General features: G+C 36.3%; 2 long non-coding RNA genes across 4 annotated transcripts in view; one reads left to right on the top strand and one right to left on the bottom strand.

Annotated features, from left to right (window-relative positions):
• LOC140594954 (uncharacterized) overlaps nt 1-22,980 on the top strand; it is a 312,365-nt gene extending 289,385 nt beyond the window's left edge. For 2 of the 3 annotated variants that reach the window (XR_011996238.1, XR_011996240.1), the window contains exons 4-5: nt 4,508-4,553; nt 21,493-22,980. This is a non-coding gene — a long non-coding RNA (uncharacterized lncRNA). The remainder of the gene's footprint in view (nt 1-4,507; nt 4,554-21,492) is intronic. The other variant, XR_011996239.1, reaches the window with a different exon arrangement.
• Nucleotides 1-26,345, bottom strand: part of LOC140594955 (uncharacterized) — a 35,806-nt gene extending 9,461 nt beyond the window's left edge. Inside the window, exon 1 of the long non-coding RNA XR_011996241.1 lies at nt 26,259-26,345. This is a non-coding gene — a long non-coding RNA (uncharacterized lncRNA). The remainder of the gene's footprint in view (nt 1-26,258) is intronic.
• Between the last annotated feature and the right edge of the window lie 330 nt (nt 26,346-26,675).

Here is a 26,675-nt window from a genome sequence, read left to right as displayed (position 1 = left end):
TAGTAGATAAGAAAAAGAACCAAAAAAAAAAAAAAAAAGGCAACAAATAGATAGTATCCTCAAGGAATATTGTTGTATCTGTCACTTCCTCAAGTGCATTTTTCTAAATGGGAATTTTACATGAAATTTACTAGTAAAGCATAACTAGGTCCTATCCCAGAGCCCCTCTGTAGAGCCTTTGTGTTTAGATGCACATACTTCTCAATGCTCATACATTCCACTCAGTTCTCCATTTACTACTGGGTTTGGTGGTTCTCAATTTATTTTTTATCATCTTTCCAAATTCCAGATTAGAGAAATCTAAATGGATTGAGATGATCCTCTCTATTATTATCAAGATCTCAGGGTTCAGCACAAACTCATGAACAGTATCTATCCAGGACATGGCTGAGATCAACTTGCTCTTTTTCTATTTTAACTTGCAACTCATTACCCATGATTTATAGGGAAGAGTGGGAAACCTAACAGGAGAACTTTGATTAAGATCAAATATGGAAAGGTCAAGAAATAAAGAGGATACTAAAAATCAAAATAAAATATTTTTACTGATAGTTCCTGATATTTGCATAATAATTTTACCTATTCATAGAATTTTGCTATTTCTTATCCTCTCGATTTCTTTTATCAGCTTTTAGAAAGAGATCCTGCAAACATTATTTTCCCTTTTGTTAGGTGCATAAACTAATAACCAGAAAACTTAAGTAGTGCTCACGGTTTCTCATGAGAGAGTGGCAGAGAGGAGACTAGAATTTAGTTACATTTTTTTCCTGGTGCATTTGCCCCCTGGGGCCTTATATTTAATTGTGTGAGTAATGCAAAGAAACATAATTCCATTAGGCTCCAAATAGGTAGTGACCCCTCTACCAGGCTCCAATCAAAGAATATTTGTTTATCAGGATGCAGGCCCTTGTTTTTAAAGTCTGCATTTCTTTTTATTTTTCTTTTGAAAAGTTCATTAAAATGTATCACTGATATCATGTGTGCTGACTGTTGGGATATTTCTAAGAAAGGCATTGTGGAGGAGTACACTGCATCACATAGTGTGATGGCAGCTGGCAGTCAACTATGCCTGCTGTTGTGCACTTCACAACATGTTTTATGTGGCTGGGAACATTTACATTAAGGTCAATTCCATCATCAAAATGGAGAATCACTGCTGACGGATGCTTAGCGAAGTGCATTGGTGTTTGGCAGGGGAAATGGAACTGATAAACCTACATGTGGTTGGTCTACCAGCCAGTGGGTGGTCCTAGGCATGTTGCTACAACACTATTCAATTCAATTCAACAAATATTTATTGAATAACTAGATGGTGCAAAGCCCCAGGGAGAGTGCTGATGGGGTGGCAAGGCAGCACAAACCATGGCTCGGGTCTTAGAAGGGTTTCCAATAACAATAGATCTCAATATCTAGCAATTAGCAATGATTACATGATTACCATATGCTAAACATCGTTCTAAATATTCCACGTGTATTTACCACTGTAATGTTTATAACAACTCTATGAGAGAGGTGTTCTGATTTCCCTGTTTTATCAATGATGAAACTTGGTCAGAGAGATATGGTGCTTTTGCTAGTTTTTATTATGTCTCCTTTATTGAGCATATGAGGGTTGCATTCACTACTGCCTTGGAGCTGGCCATGTGGCAATGTGTCTTGTGTTAGCCAAAGAATATGAGCAGCAGTGATGTGTGTCACTACTTCGAAAAATGTTTAAAAGCTGCTACATAATTCCCCTGCTGCCATGGTACCCACTGACCTTCCAGATGATGAAGACTCCATCAGCCTGGGTCTGTGAGCAAGGACAAATGAGAGCAGAGACTTCACTAACATAAAATAGACATGAAGTAAGGTGTCATTTAAGCATCTGAGATTTTAAAGTTGTTTATTATGGCAGCGTAATCTAGCACACACTGGCTAATGAAACGTAAGAATAAGAACAAGAGACATATGAAGTTAATTGACAAAAAAGATAGCACATGATTAAGTCCCAAGGAAAAATAGCAATAATAAAAGCAGCTACCATTTATTAAATTCTTAGCAAGGTGCTAAACTCATTACATACATTCTCTCTAGTCCATAAAACAAACCTACAACACTGTAATCCACATTTTACAGACAAGAAGCAGAAGCTCAGGTTAACTGAACTACTTAAGATGACACAAGAGATACAGAACTATGAATAAAATCAGGTCTTTTTGTTTTCCAAGCTCATGCTGCCTATAGATGGGCCAAAAAGGACCTCAGATAGCCTCAACTCCTCCACTATGGAGTTGAAATAATTATAAGCATCTTTTCTTTCCTTCTTCTCCTTTCTTTCTGTTCCTGCACCTTTTTGTCCTTTCATCTTTTTCTCTTCTCTTGTCCCTTAAGTCCTTCCTCTCTCACCCCATTTCTCCTCTCCCACTTCCTGCCTTTCCATTTTTTCCAGATACCTATTGTGCATTTTCTTCATACCTATGGAGGGGACATGGGCTTTTCCTGAAGTTTGCCTCCTTATTGCTACAACTTTTAGTTGTGAGAGGCCAGGGAAGCTAGTTAGGATGTCAAAATGCACAGGACCACATCCCTGCAACAAGGAAACATCCAACCCCAAACACAACAGTGCTGAAGTGGGAAAACCCTGCTCTATGTGATCAGAAAATGCATCACTAGCTGTTCTTCTTCATGTTTGGATCTGGAACCCCCTACCATACTTCAAGTCCTTTGGTTAATCAAAACTCAATTTCACCTCTTCCACAGGAGGAAGTAACACTTCGTTCACCTCTTTCTCCCGAAGCCCTCAGGCTCAGGCTTTCTGCTTACGTCAGTCCGCTTTCTTTGGCTCTGGGTAGAGGATGGTGTGAAGGGGATTTCAAATTCCAGTGTAATCTTTCTTTTTTTGTTTTCCCCAGTGCAATCTTTCTAGTAAGATCATATTAGTCATTAGGATCCTACAACTTCATTCATTTATTTATTTTAACTAATTACTTATTTTATTTTAGTATCTGAGGACTTTAAATCTCATATTCCTGCATTTCCAAAAATTAGATCCACAGAAAACTATGTCATAAGATGTTCATATGGACAATGGAACAAGAAATTTTTTTTTGAACAAGAAATTTCAAAATATTTTAAATTTGGAAAATGTCAAGATGGAATTAAAAATATTTCTTTACTGTAGGGCTTTCCTGAGCTTTTAATATGCATTATTTCTTGAGAAGCTACAAATTGGAGATGATGTACAGGTGTTTCTTCAATATATTTTACAACAGAATGCTTTTTTAAAAGATCACCTTTTTTGGACTCCTGCTCTGTAGTACATAATTCGCAAAAATTGTGACTCCTCCAACTTGCTCATTGATTGAGGTCCAGAAAGTGAAATGACTTATTCCAGTTTGAAGGCCTAAATCTTGACAGTGCTGGAATCTGAAGCTAACAGTGCTGACCTTAATTCACTGTTGTTTTCAATACATGTCGGATAATAAAATCACATATCAATTCCAGCGCACCCCTACATTGCAAGCATTCCTATTTCATTCAATTATTTCTTTAAAATAAAAAAAAATATACACATTTACATAAGAATAACTACGCTATGTTCTTCATGTATTTTTCTAATGTAATGTTTAGGTTCACAACTTGTTTTACAAATGTTTGTTTACACATTTATGCATGCCTAAAACATCTACAGTTTTGTTGAGACTTCCTACACATTATCAACTGAGGAAAATTTGTACTTATCCTGATGGATTTACCTAGTTCTATGAACCTATAATATTTTATAATAGTACAAGAATTCTTTGAGAATCTTTTATAGTGGAGTGTACCTTATTTCACTAAACATTCTACTCTAACACTTTTTCCTTTATGATGTTCCAGATCATTAAACACAGGTTATTATCTTATCTTGGGTCCATTGAAAGCAGAACTTAAGACAAAGAATAAAGGTGAAGAAAAGAGGAAAGGAGGCAAGGAGAGATAGGAGTGATGTGATGTGCTGTTTCTTATGTGGCCACCACTGAATAATTAGCTGCCAACTAAATTGTCTCTTTTTTACTCATTTCTAGTTTCCTACATTAACCAACGTACACTTTAATCTGGCAGATTTCTAATCTTCAGAAATTCGCAGGATATTCCACTTTATTTCCAAATACAAATACCAAGTTTTCAGATTTTCCCTGACTTGTCCATAACTGGATTTTATTTGAACCTTTTCTGAAATTTCTGAGGAATATATATTTTAAACCATTTATTATATTCCGTGCTTTATAAAAGGATTCCCTCAAGACATATCTGATGTTTCTACTGGATAATAGAATCTCTATCTGGGCAAATATGTTGCTTTTAAAAAATCTTTGTATTTCCCACAGCACCAGACACAGAACCTTGCACATTGCCCGTTCTCAGTATACATTTGCTAAACAATTGCTTGTTTAACTTTGTTTACATTTTCTTTCAATATACAAATGTACAGGCTTTCTCTTTTTCCAATCCTGACCTTTTTTTTTTTTTCTATTTTTCTCAGGAAGTTCTTAACCCCTGTTGACATAAGGCAGTTGAAGAAAATGCAAGTAAGAAAATCGTTTTCCCTACATAAAGCTTTAACAATTTTGCTGAAAGGAATAATGTGAAGTAGTTACAAGTACAGTAGACCAACATTTCTAGTCTTTGCTCTGATGCTAATTAGCTAAGCAACCTTGAGAAAGTCATCTTACCTTTCTAAGCCTTCATTTTCTTATCTTTAAAATGAGGTATAGTGTTTTCTATATGAGCTACCACACAGGACTGTTTCAAAGAACAAACACTATCGCGTAAATACATTTTGGAGGTGCAGAGCACCATATAATTGCAAACACTATCATGAATAGAAAATAATAGTGTCTCTGAGTAGGGCAGTACTTTGAAAACATTTAGTCCTGTCCTTTTTTGTTAGTGATGAGTAAACTGAATACTAGAAGGTTATAGAACTTGTTCAAAGTCACAGAACTGGTTGATGCCAGTGCCAAAAAATGAACCTAAAGATTGAATCATCCATTTCTATTTCTGTTAAAATTTTACCCCCAGATCTCCAGCTCACCTGATCTCCCTAGACTGTCAGCTTGTTTCTATCCTCTGTCTCCAGTGTATTCACTTTCTGTGGTTCATGATTATTTTCTTTTGATCCCTTGAGGGGGTCAGAATCAGTGTTTGGCACATATCTAGGCTCTTTAACCCTTCTGTAATTCTAGGCTTCTAAAATTTAACTTTAAACTGGAATCCTGGCCAGGTTTCTGAGTGGCTATGTGCCCACATTGGCTGGCATCTTCTTCTAGCCTGTCCAAACTAAGCCAGCCTGCTTCAAAGATCATAGTTAGGCTGCTTGACTCTTTTGATTTGATAACTTGCCCTCTCACTTCAAGTGAGTTATTCTCTCCAGATAGAGGGTTTCTCCCACCTCTGTGTGCGTTGGTACAACAAAGATAATTCTCTGGGATATTCTTTGGTGATTTGTCACTCAGGTATTCCCAGAGATGGAAGATTAGTTCCAAGTTCTTTTAATTACATAATATAGTCTGTGGTATTTTAAGTAAAGTACAATTTTTTCAACCAATTCTGGCCTTCTGATTCCTAGACAGGCTTTTTTAAACATAATACTATACTTTATTATTATAATCAGTGCTAGTATTATTTTCAAGAACATGAAAAATAGATCTATTCATTAACAATTCAATTTGTATTTTTTTCTCATTCTTGAAGAGGAGGTTATATTGGTTCCTTTTGAATCTTATCAATCTATTATTTCCTTTGACAGTGAAAAAAAAGTCAGAAAATCCAAGCACTTTCTGTTGGCAGTAGTCAGAGGAAACTCATATATACGAAATGGAATGAAAAACTGTTTGATGAGCTAGACTTGAGGCAGGAGGACAGGCATCATATATCTCATTGTTTTATTTGCCTTCCTTGGTCCTCCAATAACTATTCCCAATTTTGTTTTGCATCATCTATTCTCCCAAAATATACTCCTTAGGCTTTTATATTTATAGGTCCTTCTTTCCTTTTCATTCCTTTGATGCTCTGTTTTTCCCCGTTTTCTTCCTTCCCCAATTATTCTATGGAGGCTTTTATTGACTTTAGCCTTTGATAGCTCTATGTATTTGAAAGCAGCCATTCACCACCTCCTCTGGAGAAGTACCAATAAAGTGCAAAACCATTATCACAAAACTGTTTCTCAAAGTTTTGTCACATCCCAGACAGTTTCATGAAGATATGCTGAAAGGATTTGTTTTGTTTGTTTCTGCTTTAGGGATTGCTAAGGGCAACGGGAGATCCGGGGGAAGGGGTTGTAAATCATGGATTATTGTGACACATCTTATTTGTTTCTGGGGTGTTTTCTTTTCTTGGGGCCAAAAAATTCAAAGTTTTGTTCAAAAATATTTTCTGATGTTCTGTGCCACATCAGAAAAACAGTGCATGTTTTCTTTCTTGAAATCTTGAAAATTCTCCAAATGATTTTTAAATGATTTTTCAATTCCAGGTCAGTAAGAACCACATTAATTAGCAAGAGATTTTGACTTTAAAGAACTTAGAGAGTATTTAGTAAGAACAATTTTCAGAAGCCTCTTATGAAGCGGACAGGAGGACATAGAATCGGCCTAGGTATATCATATACATATACTGACACTAAAGAGGATACCCATTGTTAGGTCTCCTTTTAGGAAACTCTGTGGTGTTATGATAGGTTACTAGGATTCCTCCGCATATGATTTTATTTTCTTTTGTTTTACTTTATTTATTTATTTAAGATTTTATTTATTTATTTGAGAGAGAAAGAGAGAGCACAAGAGGGGGAAGGGCAGAGCAAGAAGTAAGCTCTCTGCTGAAAGGGAGCCTCATCCAGCATGCAGGGCTCCATCCCAAGACCCTGGGATCGGGACCTGAACTGAATGCAGACACTTAACTGACTGAGCTACTCGTGCTCCCCATCTTCATATGATTGTAGTCTGATGTTCTGGGCCTCTGGTCAGAAGTATCAGTAGTCCAGAGACTCAGTTATTAGGGTATACCTGCAGTGATGGAAAGATCTGTGGATTTATTTTGATGAAAGATGAATTCTGAATTTTGGAAATCTTGGTTGAGAAGCCTGGTAATGTTCAAGCTGAGGATTGGTCCATGTAAGTCTGCAGCTCAAGAAGGAGATCAGGACTAAAAACCATAATCCTTCCCTACATTTTTATTAAAGTATACACATTAATCTCCTAAGTGAGGGTCACCTTGTGGTGGGCCCAGAGGACCCAGTAGTAAAAAAACAAAAATGAAAAACAGTTTGTGACCTCAGGGAGTTTAGGTATAGTAACACAGGTAAAATAATTTTAAGCAATCCCTATGGAAGGAGCTGAAGGAGAAGGAGTCAGAGGGACAAAAAAAAAAAAAAAAAAAAAGTAACAGAGAACCCATACAAGGACTATGATGAACAAACAATTTTTCAACTGTATCCAACTTGGATAGGGTGTTTTAGGAAGGTTAATATTAGGAGACAGATATTGACATCAGTGAAATTAGAAATATTTTGTTTTGTGGAAATATAATTTTTTGTCTATACTAGAAGAACCTCATCGACAACAAAAATTGCTATCCATAAGAAATCACAATTCTCTGAAAGATATTTATATTATAGATTATTTTTCTGAATTTACAATTTGTTTTTTTTTAATTCCCTTGGTGTTTATTCATGAATATACATTTTATCCTACACTATCTTACACATTTATTGCTCATTAAATATTCAACAAGTCTTTTTTGATTGATTGATGAAAACAAAATGAATATCTGCTCCTCCCCATTTAGCACAGATATCTCTGACAGTATAAATTCAATAAAGATGTACCAAGGACTCCTTAACTATGTCCCATACACAAGGCATGATGCAAACACTGAGTGAAGGGTACAGAAGTGTTAATTAATATACATGAAAAGTAAATAACAATTCCAGGCAATATAGCAGGCAATTCAGTAGGGCTTTTATTAGATTCACTGGATCTTTCATGCATTAGACCAATATTCATTCCATGTATATCTATTGATATGACCTCTACAGTTCCTTCTAAATCTAAGCATCTCTGATTATATAGTTTGATGACTTCAAATCCATGAGCTGGCCTAGGCTTGCCTTGATTTTTTTCTCTTTTTGTGATATGTGTGATCCAAACAACCTTAAGAGATCAGAGGACATAATTTCTCTTAATACATAATTTCTCATAAAATCCCCTATTATTCCTGAAAGCACATTATTGAAAGCAAATTATGTTCTCTCCATAGCTACTTGCTAAATGAGAAAAGCAGAAATATGTACATAAACATATATACAAACAGATATGCATAAGTATATATGTCCTCTAAATGAAGGGTCAATATATCACCAATATTTTGTGTTTTGTCCTAGATTCAGTTACTTATCCCAAACAGTCTCTTGCTAACCTATGGAATCAAATGTCATCCAGGGCATTTTGATATACACTATTTAATGTCTGCTAATGTGACCATTTTTATTCAAGGGCTTATTTGCAGAGCTTTTTTTTTTTTTTTCTTAATTTGGCCCCATCAAGATGTAAATTCACTGTCCTCTGTATCTCCTTGTTTTTATTTACTAGAGAAGGTATGTAAAAGAAGTCTCCACTTATCAATCCATTCTTGATTTTAGCTCCAACACAATTCCCATCCTTGGTGCAAGGTGGGTAGTGGAACTTTACTCTTCTCATTGTGCATTCATTTCTGTTATATCTGTGTCCATTTCCTGGCCTTTCAAAATTCTCTGAACTTCAGTCCAAATAACAGAAGAAACTAGTCTGATTGGCCTATTTAGTTACTATTAACCTTATTGGATAGAGTCATTTATGACTGAATACACTATTGTTCATCATGCAGTATCTGCCCAGTTCCATTTGACTCACAGGAGTGTCTGATCCTGATTCAGTCAGTAGCATTTCTTCTTTCTTTCTTTCTTTCTTTCTTCTTTCTTTCTTTCTTTCTTTCTTTCTTTCTTTCTTTCTTTCTTCTTTTTTTGATTTTATTTATTTATTCATGAGAGACAGAGAGAGGCAGAGACACAGGCAGAGGGAGAAGCAGGCTCCCTGTGGGGAGCCTGATGGAAGACTCCATCCCAGAACCCCAGAATCATGACCTGAGCCAAAGGCAGACACTCAACCACTGACCCACCCAGGTGCCCCAGTCAGTAGCATTTCTGCCTGAAGAACACTTCAGTACTTATTTCCCAAGCGCTGGTCTATGGATAGGGCAGATTCATAAAGTAAGAGATATTGGGCATAGTTTGATAATTTGCCTAAGATAGCTCCAGCTTGCATTTGCTGTTCTGCTCTCCAGCCATCTAGTTCACTGATTCTTTCTCTAGAGTGGTAAATGTAGATATTCTATCCTTCATGCCCTTGGCTGCCATCTTGGTAGATATTCAGCTTCAAGGATGCATCTGTCTAATATAATCCATGAGAAGAAAACATAAACACAATCATCGCCTTTCAGCAGGGAGGCAATTCAAAGACATCTCGGTTTACTTTATCCACAGGGAATATCACAGGCTCCTTTAAATGCTGTTTGTGTTGGAATTCACAGTCTCCATATGTTGTATATTTCTCCTTTAATTCCATCATAATCCCGCCCAGATGTTACCAGATCATCTATCTATAAGCTATGCACTACATAGTAAATCTAGCTACCAATACATCTTTTGTGTAGTAAAAAGAATAATTAGAACACATATGAACAATACCAGTTATAATGAGATATGGCAAAAGCAATATTTGTTATTTATAATGTATATCATAACACCTTAGCTGGTATTATTTTCCCCAGGGTATATTAGAGTCTTTGGTCTTAGTCTAGAACACCAGTTAGCCAGAAATCTTAGTCCAATGGTGTGAAACACTTGGTTATCAGGAATCCAAGGCCTATGCGGTCTTGAATATAATGGTAGACTGCTATTAATTTTTATCATTGACCATGGTTATAGAAGAACCTCCATAGGGGATTCAGTAAGTTCCAAATTAATCTGGTACCAAAATTCATTCCTAATATTTTTGCAAAGTACTACAGCCCTTTTTAAAAAAGCCTATTCCTATGAAATTAAGGAGTTTTGAGATGACTAACACAAAGTTCCAATTTCCAATTTACTGAAATTTTTTTGTTTCCTGGGGTTGAATTATCCTTCTTTTGGCTTTTGTCACTATAGAGAACCAGAAAACAAAGATTTTGAGCTATTCTTTAAGAATAATCATAAGACTCAAGTGGACAGCTCCAAATCATGGTCTCAGGATTCAAATATTGTTATAAGTGGAAAAAACAGCAGCAAATATTAGGTGATGTTTCAGAGCTCAGATTGCAACTTGGAAGACAAGATCTTCTGAGACGTGCTAATTTTCTCAGTAAGTAATCCTCCAGTAGTTTTTGTTTTGTTTTAAATTTTATGTTTTGTAATCACAGTACCTATACATGCTAGGCTACATGACTAGTGAATCCAATTTGGATCAAGACATTTCACTTCTGGAGCAAATACTCTTGGTTGCCAATCCCAATGCTTATTTTCCTATCCTACTTTCTCATAAGAATTTCACTTTTATGCAACTACCTGTCCCACAGGGAAGATAACACGATTCCAAGTTCTTTAACTAAGCATGATAGTTTCTTTACACTCACCAGTGATTCGTTTAGGGATAGGCATATGACCTAATAGGTAGTTCTGAGAAGCTTCTGAGGAAAAAAATAAAATTCATACTCTTAAAAAAAAGAGACAAGAAACAGGTGAGGTTCTCTTTTGTTAGATGTTATTTTCTTGTCCTTAACTTTAGCAGACCTTTGAAATTTAAAGGAAGGTAGTTGGCTTAGAAGAAAATGCTGAAGGTGAGCCACCAGACCTATATGACACGTACACTGATCTACTGGGGATGTGCCCAACCAAAGTATGGCAAACACAGAGGAAGAAATAACTAACTCTCCTTTGGGGAGTTGTAAAATGTTCAAGAAAAGATGATTTTTTAAAAAAGAATTAACAGGTAAGTAGTGTTCATCAAGAGCAAGTGTGGTAAAAAGAGGTGGAGATGGTAAAAGGAATAGAATATGCAGAGGCATGGGACTTAAAGGAGCATGTCATATTAGAAAGAAACCTACCAGGGATTATTTAGGGGATGTAGTCAGGAAATGAAGCTAGAAAAAAAACTGATCAAGGCCAGATACTGGGGGTCATTTTCCCAAGTTGCTTTAAGGAGTATGAAATTCAAATGCAACTGATAAGGAACAGCTAAAAATGCTTAGAGATTACACATTCAAACTCACTTTTAGCAAGGTTTTTGAGACGATGGATAGGAAAGTGCAGATTTAGGTTGCAGGGAAAACCGTCCGCAGGCAGTTAAAGTAGTAAAATAGGTGAGAGAAGTGAGAGAGCTAATAAAAGACACTGGTTTCACTTAATTTTCCTTTCAGAGAACTCCATATCCTACAGCTGACCCAATACAATGTGTATTTGAAACCTGGCTTTATTCTGCTAATTTCCAAGGCAAATCTTTTCATAAAATGTTCATAAATATTTTATGTTTTCAACCTAGCACCCCTAAAAACTCTAATTTTGATGTCCTTCCCCAGTCTTATAGAATAGCATCAATTGTCTTTATGTTGTTTTCCCTCTTTCCTAAATTACATGGAAAACTTCTGCCAAAGGCATAAAATCATCATTAAAAAAAAATTCAGTTGGCCCATCTGTTGCAGAAGTGCCACCTTCCCTGAAGACCACAAACACATTTTTCTCCCTCTCCAGCAGTCAATGTTGCTTCTAAATTCCCCCAATAGAGTCTTTGAGAGAATCTCAAATTCTTACCCAACCTTTACCTCACTTTCTAAAACATGGATGAAATTAAGGGCTGGTAGGTGAAAAGGAAATTTCATCACATCAATATTTTTTCAATTTGCTATACCTTAGTCTTTTAGACTCTCAAAATAACCACCATATCTTTTTTATCCTGAACCTTGCGTTAAATTTGCTCCCAACACAGGATGATCCAGCTGGTGTTGATGAGCAGTGCCACATTAATTTCGGGCAAGAGGAATCTTAAGTCTGGACCCTGGCTTTAGAGAGGACCTTTCTGGCCCTCCTCTCTCCTGGGCCTCCACACAGTGGGAGATGCTTATGAAACAGTGTAGATGGGGATCCCTGGGTGGCTCAGCGGTTTGGCACCTGCCTTTGGCCCAGGGCGCAATCCTGGAGTCCCGGGATCAAGTCCCATGTTGGGCTCCCTGCATGGAGCCTACTTCTCCCTCCTCCTGTGTCTCTGCCTCTCTCTCTCTCTCTCTCTCTCTCTCTCTCTCTCTCTCTCTCACTATGTCTATCAGAAATAAATAAATCTTAAAAAAAAAGAAACGGTGTAGATATGTTCACTTGGAAATCTTATTCTTTTTCTAGACCATGCTCTACATATCCGGGACTTTGGCATTCTCTGCCAAATCAACCCCAAGCTCACTTCTAAGGGCTGTGCAGGGCCTTCCAAGTCTCACTTCTGAGGAAGTGGTCAGTGTACTCATTCCTAGGGTCAAGCATTAGCCAAAAGGAAGCTCTTTACAACAGGTGTAGATGGAGTTTGATGTGTAGCCTCAAGCGATCACACGTGTGTATACCCTCATTGCTGGACAGAGCCAGTGATAGGAAGAGAAAGAGAATCAGCTTTCCTCACACTACCATGTTTCTGGTCCAGGACACTGAAGAGTCACAGAATTCTAACTTCAAATGTGCCCTTCCAGGTTGTTATGAAAATATGTATTTTAATGTAGGAAGATCAAATATAATTTAGTTGTTTTTTGGTTTGACTTATAAAAACTTTAAATATTTAAACGTATATTATATGGATCTCCACTTGTACTATTACCCCAGAACTACACACACTAAGAAGACTGGATGATGAGGTATGAGTTGATGGATCATAGTAGCTTCCTTGTTTGAAAACATTCCTCTATAGCCAGTTGGTATGGCTAGGATTCCACCCTCGCTATTCCTTGTTCAAAGGCAAGTTCATCTGACAGGGATCATTTCTGTGGGATTGGCATTTCCAAATTATCTCCAGATGCAGGTTTGAAGAACAAATTTTAGTAAGTGGAAGATGGAAATGCTATGGAAATAGACAAAAGCATATACATCTGAGATAAATTTTGGGCAACTATAGAGGAATAGATGATCAAGGGAACACACAAGACCATGCACAAGTTAGTGAGCTTCCTAAGGGGCTGGTTCCCGGAGGCTTGCAAGTTCAACTCCATCAGATCACTATCCCCAATCATTGAGTCCCATGTGCACTTTGCCATATTCTTTTGGGGCTTGGCCCAGAGCTAGTGCTTTCTTGGAATTCATGGTGAGGTGAAGCAGATGGGCCAAGGAGTGCTGCACTCAGTGCCATCTCTCACCCTGGCAGGTGTCATGGCCTTATCTTTGCCTCCCATTTCCTTTTCTCCTATGATGGAGGTAACTTTACCTGAATCACTTATAAAAGTATTTTATGACTGGTCTGATCAGTCTTTATTTTCTTTTGCTTTTGTGAAACTTAGATAAGAATCAATTTAAAGGGTTCTATAGAAGAAAATGTATCATACATGAATAGATCTTTAGCATTCTTTTGTGCCTGGTTTTGTCTTGCTTTCCTCATTATTATAGAGTTTGTGTGTGTGTGTGTGTGTGTGTGTGTGTGTGTGTGTGCGGGCAAAGCAACCTTGGATTTCCAATCATGGTAAAGGCAGTGTGCAACAGGTGCACTACAAACCAATGGGTTCAGGTTGCTGTAATTGCTGTGTTTCCCTCAAGAAACGACAACTTGTCCCTCTCCTTCCACCATTACTAAGTGGACAGTGCACAGAAACAGATTTAAAAGAGTTCTTCAAAAGCCAGGTCCCTAATTGTTCTTTCCTGACAAGCTGAGGTTGGAAAGAGCTCTAAGGCAATGGATGGTTTCAGCGCCAGAGAAGATTAAGGGGGTGGAATATCTCTTTGAGATGGTTGGAAGATAAGGAGTGCTACCCATTAAATGCTTTTCAAGGCCGTGCTTTGTCTAACTAAAGATGATTCTAAAATCAGATAGTATTCTGAATAATGCTTATAATATATATCATAGTTGAATGCTTATTCTGTATGTGATATCATGTAGCACATATTGAGGACTTAGCATGTGCCAAGAATGTATTAAAACATTATCTCCTTTTGGCCTTATAACAATACCAAGAATTAGGTAAATTTTCTGTTCTCATATATTAGTAAGGATCAAGCAGGAAAACGGATCGCAAGAAAGAATGATTTTAATGTAGAAGGAGAAAATGCAGTTAGAAGTAATGCCTAAATGAGGAATAAGTAGCTGAGGATGTTGTTTGGAAAGATGTCAGCAAAGCAAACTGCCAAAATGTGCTATTTCAATTCTAACCAAGAGTCATATTGCTAGTGAAAAAATAGCAGCAACAAAAACAACAAAACTTTGAACACCTAATATGCACCAAGACAAAGACTACAGTCTTTACAGGAGGTCAAAATATAAAATAAACACAACTTAAGCTCCCTAGGTGAAAGGCATATGTTCAGACACATATTGTAACAAGAGGTAGTAAGTGCCAAACAGTAGGATGTGCAAGGAAGGGGCTGAGTAAATGAGCACATGGGGGTTGGGGACAGCTTCATAGGGGAGGTGACAATGGGTCTGGATTTTGAGGGGTACATAGGATTATAGTCACACATCATAGAAGGGTGGTAGAAATATCGGTGGCATAAACTACATTTTTAAAAAAGTTATTCTAGTACCTAACAAAAACAGGAAAGAAAACTTGTATTACAAAATAATTAGGGGCACCTGCCTGGCTCACTCAGTGGACTGTGCAACTCTTGATCTCAGAGTTGTGAGTTTGAGCCCCACACTGGGTGTAGAGACTACTTAAAAATAAAACCTGGGCAGCCCTGATGGTTCAGTGGTTTAGCACTGGCTTCAGCCCAGGGCGCGATTCTGGAGACCCGGGATCAAGTCCTGCATCGGGCTCCCTGCATGGAGCCTGTTTCTCCCTCTGCTTGTGTCTCTGCCTCTCTCTCTCTCTCTTTGTGTCTCTCATGAATAAATAAATAAAATCTTTAAAATAAATAAATGAATAAATAAATAAATAAATTTTTAAAAAGAAAATGATCAGACAAAAATTACATTGTTCTTATATATCTTATTGGCAAAGAACTTTTTCATAGGATAAGATGTTTATTCTTCAGTTTATCAGCTGTATTATTTTATGAGTCAAACTCTTTCAAAATTATCTTAAAAAACATATGAACCAGATTTGGGTTTCCTCCAACTACTACTTTAAATACCTTTTTCCTTATGCTTCACAAGCCTCTACCCTTGGAATATACAACCCCACAAAGATGATGCCATTCCCAGATAAATACATCCTCCCAAGCATTGAGTAATATTCACTGTTTCATACATCTGCTCAAATGAAATCTACGATATTGGAACAATTGGCAGGGAAAAAAGTTGGGGTGCTACTTGTCCATTTTGAGCACAAGAGTCAAGGAAGCTATATACACACTAGAAGGATGAATGAGGTCAAAAGAGCATCTGAAAACAGCCAGAAGTTGAGAAGGCCCATAATAGGAGCTGTAAAGTACTACCCAAACAGATGAACAGAGAAATCAAGCAGAGAGAGAACCAGAAATGCTGCTGATGACTTTGCTCTAATATAAATCATTCTGTTTGGGGCTTTGTTGGTATTGCAGTCTCTAGTGTGTGTGCTATGCTGGGGACCTCTGGTAGTATCTGATTAGAAAGGTGCAGTTGTCAGTGCATTTCTACTCTTTAGAAATGTGAAGTGATGAAATATCAAAGTCAATATTTTTGCCAATCTTCCTTGCCCTTTGCAATCTCACATCTCTCCAGGGGCCTGAAATCTGCCGGTCCTGGAGCAGATCCATGTGTGACTGCCAACAAAGCCTCTCAGAGGAGAGACTGAGTGTTTGATTCCACATTGGGCAGTAAAACATGCTCCCCTGTGTTCTCTCCGATGAGTGGAGGAACCTCCAAAGGCAGGCACAATGATGGAACAAGAGGTTTTGTAGCAATGAACCAAAAGGTTCTATTATAATTTTGTTTTCTTATTTGATTTCATTTTTCCTTCTCTATTTTTATTTTCCTTTATGAGAAAATTGAATGTAAAATGAATATTTTGGAGAAAATGATGAAAGAATTATTTAGCATTTGAAGCATTGCTGTATAGAAGTGAAATTTGATCCTGCTGACATTACTTTTAGTAGAATTTTGTTCCTTTCATTTGTATCTAAGTTTTATACTGACGCCGGGTTATCCTATTGTGATCTTTGACCAGATGCCATCTCAGGAAATTTTGAATTCTCTCTTATTGGTTCTATTTCTCTCCTTTATTTGTCCACCATCTTTGCTTTCCCCTCAATGTCTATCTTTGTTCTCTATATTTGAAATATTAACCATGCCAAAAAGTGGCATGGTCCTTGCTGTTTTCTGCACTCTGGGCTCTTTACATGAACTGGAAGGAGGTTGGATCTGTGATGCAGAGCTCTGGTTGTCTGTAGTTGCTGGGGTTGATTTTGAGTCCAGATTTGACCACTATGAATAAACTACCTATTATTACTCAGAAAGCATATTAAGTATGCATGTGCCAAGGACAAATCCCTAGGGTTCTGGTCCTGTATGTGTATTTGCCTGTTGAATGCAAGGCTGATTCTCTTATATCACATGGTAAAGTGATTGTAAGTTTTAGTGTAGACAGTCTTTAGAATCAGAAAGCCTTTCCTCTTTAGCTTCATGACTTCAGCTACACAACTTTATGGAAGCCAGTGAACACTTCTATTCTGTGGTTTTGTCATTTGTTACATGGGGATAATTTAGGTCACCATATCAATTTATGTCCAGCTTCATGGATGCAAGCTCTTAAGTCACACATGACCTCACATTTAGAAGAGCCCATACTTCTTTGTTTAATGTGAAATTCATAATGATATCTGAATAAGTAGTTCTGTATTTTCATTTTGCACTGGATTATATATATAATATTATATATAATATTATATATATAAAATGAGCTAATTGGTAATATTGAAATGTCATTGACACATAGTCATTTGTGCCATTCTCGCCTGTCTCCATATTCTGACTTGGATCTTGTTAGGTGGAACCAACTCTTTGTGTATGTTGCTTTATAGATATTAAGAGAAGAAGAATGCTAAGCAATCAGCAATATTCATACCCAGAGCTCTCCAATGTTGACCCAGGAGGAAGTTCTAACTCCCCTGAAGAGACTAGATACATTTATCTATGGTTCAAATTCTCTGTGGTCCAGAATCAATGCTGTTATTAGTCTCTGTCTTCAGAATGATATTCTTGTACTAATCATTGGATGGATAATTACTTATATCTGCTTTGTGATTTCTAGGAGCTTTTAATTCCCTTGGGCTCCTAAAGTCAAAATCACTGTAAACTCTTCAACTCAAATTAGCAAATATAGGATTATACAAATAATTGAATTGAAAGTCTAGAGGTAGGCCAACCCATATATTATCAAATAAATTTTAACACAGGTGACAGAGTAATTCAATAGGTAAATGAGAGCTTTATTCAACAAATGGTGCTGGAACATTTGGATTATCCATAAAGAAGAAACTAAGCCTTGACCTCTACCTTACATGACATTAAAAACTTAACTTAAAACATGCAAATTCTGAATGTAAAAGTTAAAGCTATAAAATTTCTAAAATAAAGCATAAGAGAAAATTATTGCAATCCTTGGAAATGCTAAGATTTCTTAGGGTGCAAAAACCATGAACCATAAAAGGAAAGTGAATAAATCATACTTCATACAAATTAAAGACTTCTGTTCCTTGAAAAACTCAATTATTAAAATGAAAGAAATAGCTATAAAATTGTAAGTTACACTTTTCCAACTTCCCAAAAAAGAAGACAAACCCATAAAATATTGAGCAAATTATGTGGATAGGTACTTCAGAAGACATGTATGAAGAGCCAACAAGCATTGAAATACCATCATTATTAGTAATCAGAGAAATACAAATTAAAACCATAATAAGATACTACTACACAACTACTAGAATTGCTAAAATTAAAATAATTGTCTATATGATGGTCAGGGTGTGAAGTAGATGAACTTTTATGTTTGTTGGTGAGAATTTTTTAAAGATCTATTTATTTTAGAGAGAGAGAACAAAAGTATGTACACAGATGTGAGCATGTGTGCATACACATGTAGGTGGGGAGGGGCAGAAAAAGAGAGTGAGAAAGTCAGGCACACTTCACACTGAGTGAGGAGGCCTACACTGGGCTCCCTCTCAGGACCCTGAGAGTTTGACTCTGAGATGATGACCTGAGCCAAAACCAAGAGTCAGATGTTTAACTGATTGTGCCACTCAGGTGGGTGCTCCACTGGTGAGAATTTAAATGGTGCAACCACTAAGGAAAACTGTTTAGCAATTTCCCACAAAGTTAAATATACATTTAGCATATAACCCAGTAATTTCACTGTTAAGTATCTATCTAAGGGAAATAAAAACATCTCCAAACAAAGCTTTGTTCTCAAATTTTCACAGTATTCTTATTTATAATAAGCTTCCAACCTAAACTTCCATCTGCAGGTAAACACATGAACAAAATGTTGTGCCTTCACAAAATGGAATATAGTAATAACACAGCAAGCCACTGATACACAAAACAATACCCTGAGTTAAAGAAGCCAAGCATGAAAATGTATATACAATATGTTTACATTTATATGAATTTCTAGAAAATGAAAATTGAGTGCACTTAGATCTGTATTTGCCTGGTGAAGGGTATTCAGAGAGGAGTAATAAGTGAATCTGAAGGTACACAGGAATACGTTGGAGTTGATGGAAATGTTCTATAAATTAATTGTGCTGGTAGTTAAATATATGTGTAGTTTTCAAAAGTCTCCGAAATGTACACTTAACATGCGAGAATTTTATTATATTTACATTTTACCTCAAACAAATTAAATTGGATTTCCTGTGATAGAGAAGTGTATTCAAATTAATCAAGTTAATTGACTGCAAGTCCAAGTCAATTTGTTTTGTTTTGTTTTTTTATATGAAGCATATATTGTGTCAACTTGATCTTCTATTCAGAGATGACTATATCGTACTGAACTTAAAAAAAATAAAGCTATATGTGAATTTAGTCAAGAACAAGAGGTTTTATAAGAACCAAGGCTAGGGTAAAATACAGTAAATTGTCCTTGAAATTCAAGGGTGCGTGTGGACATGTGTCTGTGTGTCTGTGCATGTATGCATATGTATGTGTTTACTAGTCATATCAGAAACTGGATAATGGGAGGAGGTTAGGAGAATTACAGACTAGCAAAGGAGTAGTACTAGAGCAAGAAAGTTCCAAAAATTCCAAGTGTGCTGCACCAATTGAAGATTAATTTGGGTTAAAGAGGAAAATTTGAAGATATCACTTTTATTCATTCTGTAGGCATTCAGATGGTATTATCAATGTTCAAACTAACTAAGGAAATCAAGGCGTAGATGTTATTTGACTTAGTAAATGAAAAGTCTGATTAGAGTGGTGGGTAATTTTATAAGTGTAGTTTTTGGTGGAGAATGCAGATATGAATGGAGTGGCACATGCTTTGAAACCCAGAATTTCCTGTCTAGTGAATGGAGATAAATAAGTTATAGAGAGCAGTAGAAGAAACTAGATTATCAGCTTGCTGGTGTTTAGTTTTCCCTATTAATAACTTTACATACATACTCACACATTTCTATTTAATTGCTCTCTAACCAATATTTCTCAAAATGTGCTCTGTATTGCACCTGCAGAGAAACACATTGTGGGTTAAAATCATTGCGATTCTAAGAGAGTCCCTCAAGCACACTGCACTGAAATCTTTGTGAGTTTTCTAAAAGTCAACAAGCCCAAATTATTAATTTGTGGGTACCTGAAAGTTTGAAAGAACCCAGTTAAGAGTGCATCATTTCAATACTGAGGTTATTTAGCAAAGTTCTACAGCCCATATTACAAGAGTGAAGTTCAGTTTTGGTCATTTAATTCATACAATGTCCTGTAAAAAAATTGTGGAAAAAAAGAGATGAAGGAACCCCAGGAAGAATGCCTGAGGAGTCCACATGGTAAGAGAATAAGATTATAATTGTTTAATCTTGAGGCATGAAATGACCTCAGGAAAGGGATAACTGAGAATATTACAGTTCCTGAAACTGCAAAACAATATGAATGGGAAACTAGGAAGATATATATTTTAAATACAATATATATATATGCTCATTGAAAATAAAAAATACCCAACAATTCCTTCATGAGCAGCACTATTAGTTAATTCATTCTTTGTTTCAACCATTCCTCATTATATATTTACTGCCTAGTTTAAGGCACTACTGCCACTCTAGTATTGTGAAAGATTTTTAAAAAGACACTGTAAGCAGAGGACATAATACTACATTTGATGAGATCAGATCGGTATACATCTCTTAGAAAGCAATAAAAGTTACATACAAAAGTATACTCTAAATAAATATTATACAATTGAGAAGAGATGAGTGGAGGTCAAAATGCTTGAGAAGAAATTTTTGTAGAGAAGTTAAGAGATGGCCTGTTCTTTAAGGTTGGATAGGATTCAAACCAAGATATGTGTGATGGTTATTTCTTTGGAAGGGACAGTATAAGGAAGTCATAAAGTGTAGGATATAATACCTCCTTGATAGGTTTAGAGGGGTGAAGGGTGGAATACACCAAAGGGGCAGCATAATGGAATTAAAATAGGACATGAAACCAAACAACCAAAAAAGTATTAATTTAAGGGGAGACAAGTCTTATACATCCCCAACACTAGTGAACAGTCAGTGATCATTTACAGAAGGAAGGCTACATCTTATGTCCATAACACAACAGATCTGTATTATGCAAAGACCAGACTTGCCACAGCATAGAAGAGAAAATAGAAGGGCCCAAGTGGGAGTAGTGGGGCCAGTTAGAAAAGCAATATGGCACCCTAATTCCTATCAGAAAGGGCAGTGATTTCTCTAAGGGGAGTGAACAGAAAGAGAAGGTGTGGGAATGGAGGAGACTAATGGGAAACAGCATCAGAAATGAGTAGGATTTGCTGTTCTTCACCTCTACTCCACCCAGGAGGCTCTCATGCAATCCTCTTTCCTCCCTCATTGGAAAGCAGAATACCTATATCTAAATAAGTAGATGTTTTCTTTTGTTTCTTAATCAATTTTTTATTGCCTGTGTGTGTGTGTGTGTGTGTGTGTGTGTGTGTGTGTGAAAGAGAGACAGACAGAGAGAGATAGAAACAGAGAAAGACATGAAATGGGTGTGGGGATGCATGCTCCAAACACAGGGGCATTTATCTTGGATTGGTGTAGCATCTTGTTGGCTTAACAGAGATGCCTGTCATCCTTCATTAATAAAAATTAACAGCAAATCTCCTTACTTCCCACAGGAGGGCCTTTGAAACATTCCATCAGGGGCTTGCAGAGGACGTCTGGCAGCGAGTCAATCAAGAGGCAGCATGAACTGGCAGCAGAATCAACAAGAATTTTTAAAATATACATTTATATATACATTGATACACTTTTTTGTCTATCTGCTAGTCCTAGGCAACCCGCATCTGAATTTGTTTCTATGGCCTCTCCACAGTCTCTTTTGCCACCCTCCCATCACTACCCTTTATTCTTCCCTCACCACCCCTCTACCCCCACCCCCTGCTGTCCTCCTAGTGCTGAAGACCTGTGCAATATCATTTTCCGCATAATGAAATCTGGAGTGACATTAATATAAGTGTAATTTTATAGAAGGGAATGGGCCTGGCTGATAGTTTCTACCTGCTGTGTTTTGATGATAGACATCGGGATGTCACCATCTGTGTAATGAAATTTCACCTCCGTAATGGTTCAGATTATCAAACGTTCTTCCAAGCTGGCTCTGGGAATCTACTTATTTATTTATTTAAGTATTTATTTATCTACAAATGGCGCTGTAGGCCTGTTTATCATAGAGGGTATGGGTGAAGAGAGTTTTAAGTGCATTAAGCAAAGTAAAGGCAAAGTGAATCTAAACATTTGCTATTGCCCCATAGATACATTGATCATAAGGTGAAGTTACTATTTCCGGTCCTGGGCAGAAGTTTCTCTTCTATGTATACTCCCATAGCTCTCTAAGTGGAACATATCAAATTTGTAGTTTAATATCATGTGAGTGCAAAATCAAGGTAAGAAAAATGCCCTGAATGTTTATTAGACAGATGTTTATACATTATATCATTTAATTTTTAGTGTTGTCAGGATGAAATGAGTTAGCAAGTCTAAAGCTTCAGTAGGCATATATAAGACAAAATGTCTAATATTCTCAAAATGGTAGATGCTATATTTTCCTATTAAGCAAAATAAGGCTCAGAGAGAATAAATTAACTTCTTAAGATGACCTAGGGATGAAACATGTTTCAACTCAGATCTGTCTGCTTCACAAATGCATACCCTTCTTCACAGCTCTAAGTTGCTTCCCAGGCACAGAGGCCAAATTGGGGCAAGTGAGTTGGATTCAGTTGAGGGACTCTCAGCTATGTCCAACAGTCCCAACATGGCTCAATATTTTCAAGTTGTGATATTGACTATCTGTGTCTTGAGTTGCCAGCATTGACCTATAATTCACTTGTTTTCTATTTCCCTAATGCCTAGCTGAGACAATGTCATCAAGAAAATAAAGAAGATAGGAGAGAGAATAAATATCGATATGTAATCACATCAGATAGATTGCAAACTGCTTATTCCATTATATTATAAATCCATTTTTATATGAATACTTAACTACATTTCAGATTATATCCAGAAGCCTAGTACACATTTTTGATAATCAGTTGCTGAATATTTATGGCTGATTATATCTTCCACCCTCTTTTTTAAAAATAAAAAACGCTGGTAATATTATTTCATGATTATTTAGTGTTTTACCCTTTTTATTTCTAAAAAACCTCAAAGATTCAAGACTATCAATCCTTTTCAACTGATGTGGAGTCTTTAGGTTGAGCTACAAGTGATATTAAGGATAGTTAAATCTTTGAAATGCTAAATAATTTACCTCTGTTGCAAATATGTTGTAATTTTTACTCACTTGCAATGCTCATATGAATTCTTGAGAAGGAAAGAAAGGGATAGAGTTCATATTGTTTTCTGGTAAAATTCAAAGCTTCTTTAAGTCATCATAGCTTGTAGCTGTGTGGAACCTAGATGAAAGTTACGTATCAAGTCCTGGCAAAAGCCTGAGAATCATGGATCTACTCTATTAAGGACAGCTGGCTTTTGAGTCCCTCCTCAACCATGTCAGATTTTTTTTATCCCCTCTCTCATCCTTTCTGCATAGTTTCTCTTTTTCTGAGGACCTGGTTTATATCCCATCCTGTGTACTTGTCTGACATCCCCAATTTTCTTGAATACCCTCAAAGTAAGGACTTTTACCCATCTTTAAGTGTACTGGACATGTAGTACATGTGTTCAATCATTCTCTTTTAACCAGTATTAAAGCTAAGGGAAGTACCTTAGTTTACATATGTTGGAGCATAATCCTGGTAGAACTTAGATTTTCTGCCTCTAGTTCAGTCTACCTCCTAAGTGTTCATATGTCATTGCTTTACATCATTCTTGGTTCTCAGATTCTCCTGCATAGAGCCTTGAGCCTATCATCATTACCTTGGTCAGGAGTCTCTGTGGATGGAGATTGCAAGATATCATGCTTGATGACCATTTTATGGGAAAAATTGAAATATTTAATACCTAGACAGATGGCCTTAGAGTCACTGGAGTGTGAAACCAGCAATGTTTTGTTGGAGGTGAGCACATGCTTATCCACTTTAGAATAAACAAACCCAGTGGTATAGGTTTGTTTATCAATGGGAGGTAAAGATAGAGGAGGGGGACAAGTTTATTTTGTTGACACCTTCCATCTGGGTCTTGGACAAAAACTCCCACTAACAAAAGATTGGAATATTTCCCTTAAAACTATGCTTTTAATGGCCCTAAAATCCTTCCATGGACCAGAGACCAGAACTTGGGGTACTGACAATGAGTTCATAAGAGCCCTTTAATAATAATTTTTGTCTATTCTGAGTACAGCTATAGCCTCCCAAATCCCAAATTATACTTTACACTATTCCATTTTATCTCCTCTCCAAGTAAAATCCAAACCCCATCTAGTTTTATCTAACCATTAAATGAGGAATAGCATGCATTTGATTGTAATTTACATAAAAAGAGTTGGGATTATCCTACTCAAGACTTGCTGGCAGAAGCCCAAATTTCACCTACCATTCCTCCCGTTTTTTTATTGCACCTACTATTCTTTGTCTTAGTTTCCATCCTTTGTCTTAGGTTCTTCAGAATTCTTCTCATTTCTCTTTTGGAAAGATATTTTCCAGGACTTATCAAGAGAAATTAGTCACCAACAATTTATCATAAAAACTAAGACTGTTATATTCACTGAGCTTTCAATCCTGAAAATTCAAGTTCAAATACTCATATGTACACACACACATGTGCACACACAACACATGCACACACACTACACAATATATACTACACATGTCCGTGGAGTCTATTCTTCATTTCTCTGGTTACTTTTTGTTGAGTGGTCTTTTATTATTTAGAACTTCTCCAGGTGCATTGGCAGTTCTGCTCTCTTTACATGGTAGAAGTGGAAAGTTGAACATTTCAGATGCATTCTACTTCCTTCATATCACATCAACAAGAGAATTCCAAATTAGGGATGAGCTTTAATAAATTGGGGCTCTGGATATATTATATATATATATATATATATATATATATATATATATACACTCAGACTAGGGAATTTTATATATGAGTTTATATATATAAACTCAGACTAGGGAATTTTCCATTGCTAGAGGCTATGAACAGGCATGAGCAAAGAATGAAAGTAACTCAGGAAAAGTTATGAGAAAGAAGAAGACACAGTGGCCATTAACTATGTGACCAGATGGGCTTCTAAGAAACAAGAGGCTCTTGTGTTTCAGAACAAGCAAGAAGCCAGTAATCAATGTCCTATCCTATGATAGTGAAAGGGAGGTAAAGGGGTCAGAGCAGAGTACCTCATTAACTCGCCATGAAGTTAGAAATAACAAATGATTGTCACATGCCTCACATCACTGGGAGTTTCTGAGTTCATGCAAAATGTTTTGGCTTTAAGAATAATCTAGTTACTTTTCCTAATGTTCTGTACCAGCAATTCAGGCAGAAGACTGCAGTCAGGCTCAAAAAACTAAGAGTAGATAAGAATTTCTTTGACTTGACAAAGAGTATCTTTAAAAAATCTACACCTGACATCATACTAAATTGTAAGAAATTCACAGCTTTCCCACTAAAATTAGGAACAAGGTAAGGATGTCCCCTCTCACCACTCATTTTAATATTGGAAGTATTAGCTAATGCAATAAGACAAGAAAAGGAAATGACATGTATATAGATTGAGAGGGAAGAAATAAAACTTTCTTTGTTTAAAGATAACATCTTTGTAGAAAATCTGAATGAATTAGTAACTTCAGTGACAATAACAACAACTCCTGAAACTAATAAGCAATTTTAACAAGGCTGTAGGCTACAAGGTTTATATACAACAGTTAATCACTTTCCTATATATCAGCAATGAAGAATTAGAATGTGAAATTAAAGATACAATATCATTTATATTAGCACCCTAAAATGAAATACTAAGCTGTTAATATAACAAAATATGTACAAGCTCTACTTAAATAAAGCTACAGAACTCTTATGAACAAAAGTAAAGAAGAATTAAATAAACAGAGTGATTGTTCGTGTTCTAAATAGGAAGATTCAATATTGCCAAGATGTCGGTTCTTCCCAACTTGATCAATAGATTAAATGCAATTCTAATAAAAATTTGGAGGCACTATTTTGTGGACATTGACACCCAATTCTAAAGTTTATATAAAGAAACAAAGACCCACAAGAACCAACAAATTATTGAAAAAGAGCAAAATTAGAGGACAGATACCACCTGAGTTTGAGACCTACTATAAAGCTACAGTAATCAAGACACTGTGGTAGTGATGAAAGAATAGAGACATAGATCCATGGGACAGAATAGAGAGTCCTGAAATAGACCCACATAAATATAGTCAAATAATTTTTGACAAAAAAAAATGGGATCAGATGCAACATGTCCCTCAGTTCTTACCACTTTATTTTGTGAAAAATATGTTCAGCCACTCTTTAATGATAGTTTCTTATTTTGCAGTGAGAAGCCAGGGATCTAGTTATGACCACAAGGTTGTGCCTTCTATATATCTGTGGGTGAAAACAAACAAGAGGGAAAAAAATCTGATTTAATAGGAAAAGGAAAGAGACACAATGACATATATTACTTGATATTGTATACTGTTTATTAAAACCTTGATTATAACAAAAATACAGGTTTAAAACTTTGCATTATCTAGACTGTATTTTAGGTAAACTGTTTGATATTAGGAATGTATGTACAATGTAGGTACCACACTTGAGGTTACTCAGAGCCTCAAAATTATCTTTCCAAAACTGTAGAACTGCAGAGCTTCTTATGGTTATATCACCTGGGGAACTTGAAGAGATACTCTGT

This window comes from Vulpes vulpes, chromosome 13 (assembly GCF_048418805.1).
Source record: "Vulpes vulpes isolate BD-2025 chromosome 13, VulVul3, whole genome shotgun sequence".
Taxonomy (NCBI): domain Eukaryota; kingdom Metazoa; phylum Chordata; class Mammalia; order Carnivora; family Canidae; genus Vulpes; species Vulpes vulpes.
Note: the sequence above shows the minus strand (reverse complement) of the source record. Positions and strands in the feature narration are given on the sequence as shown.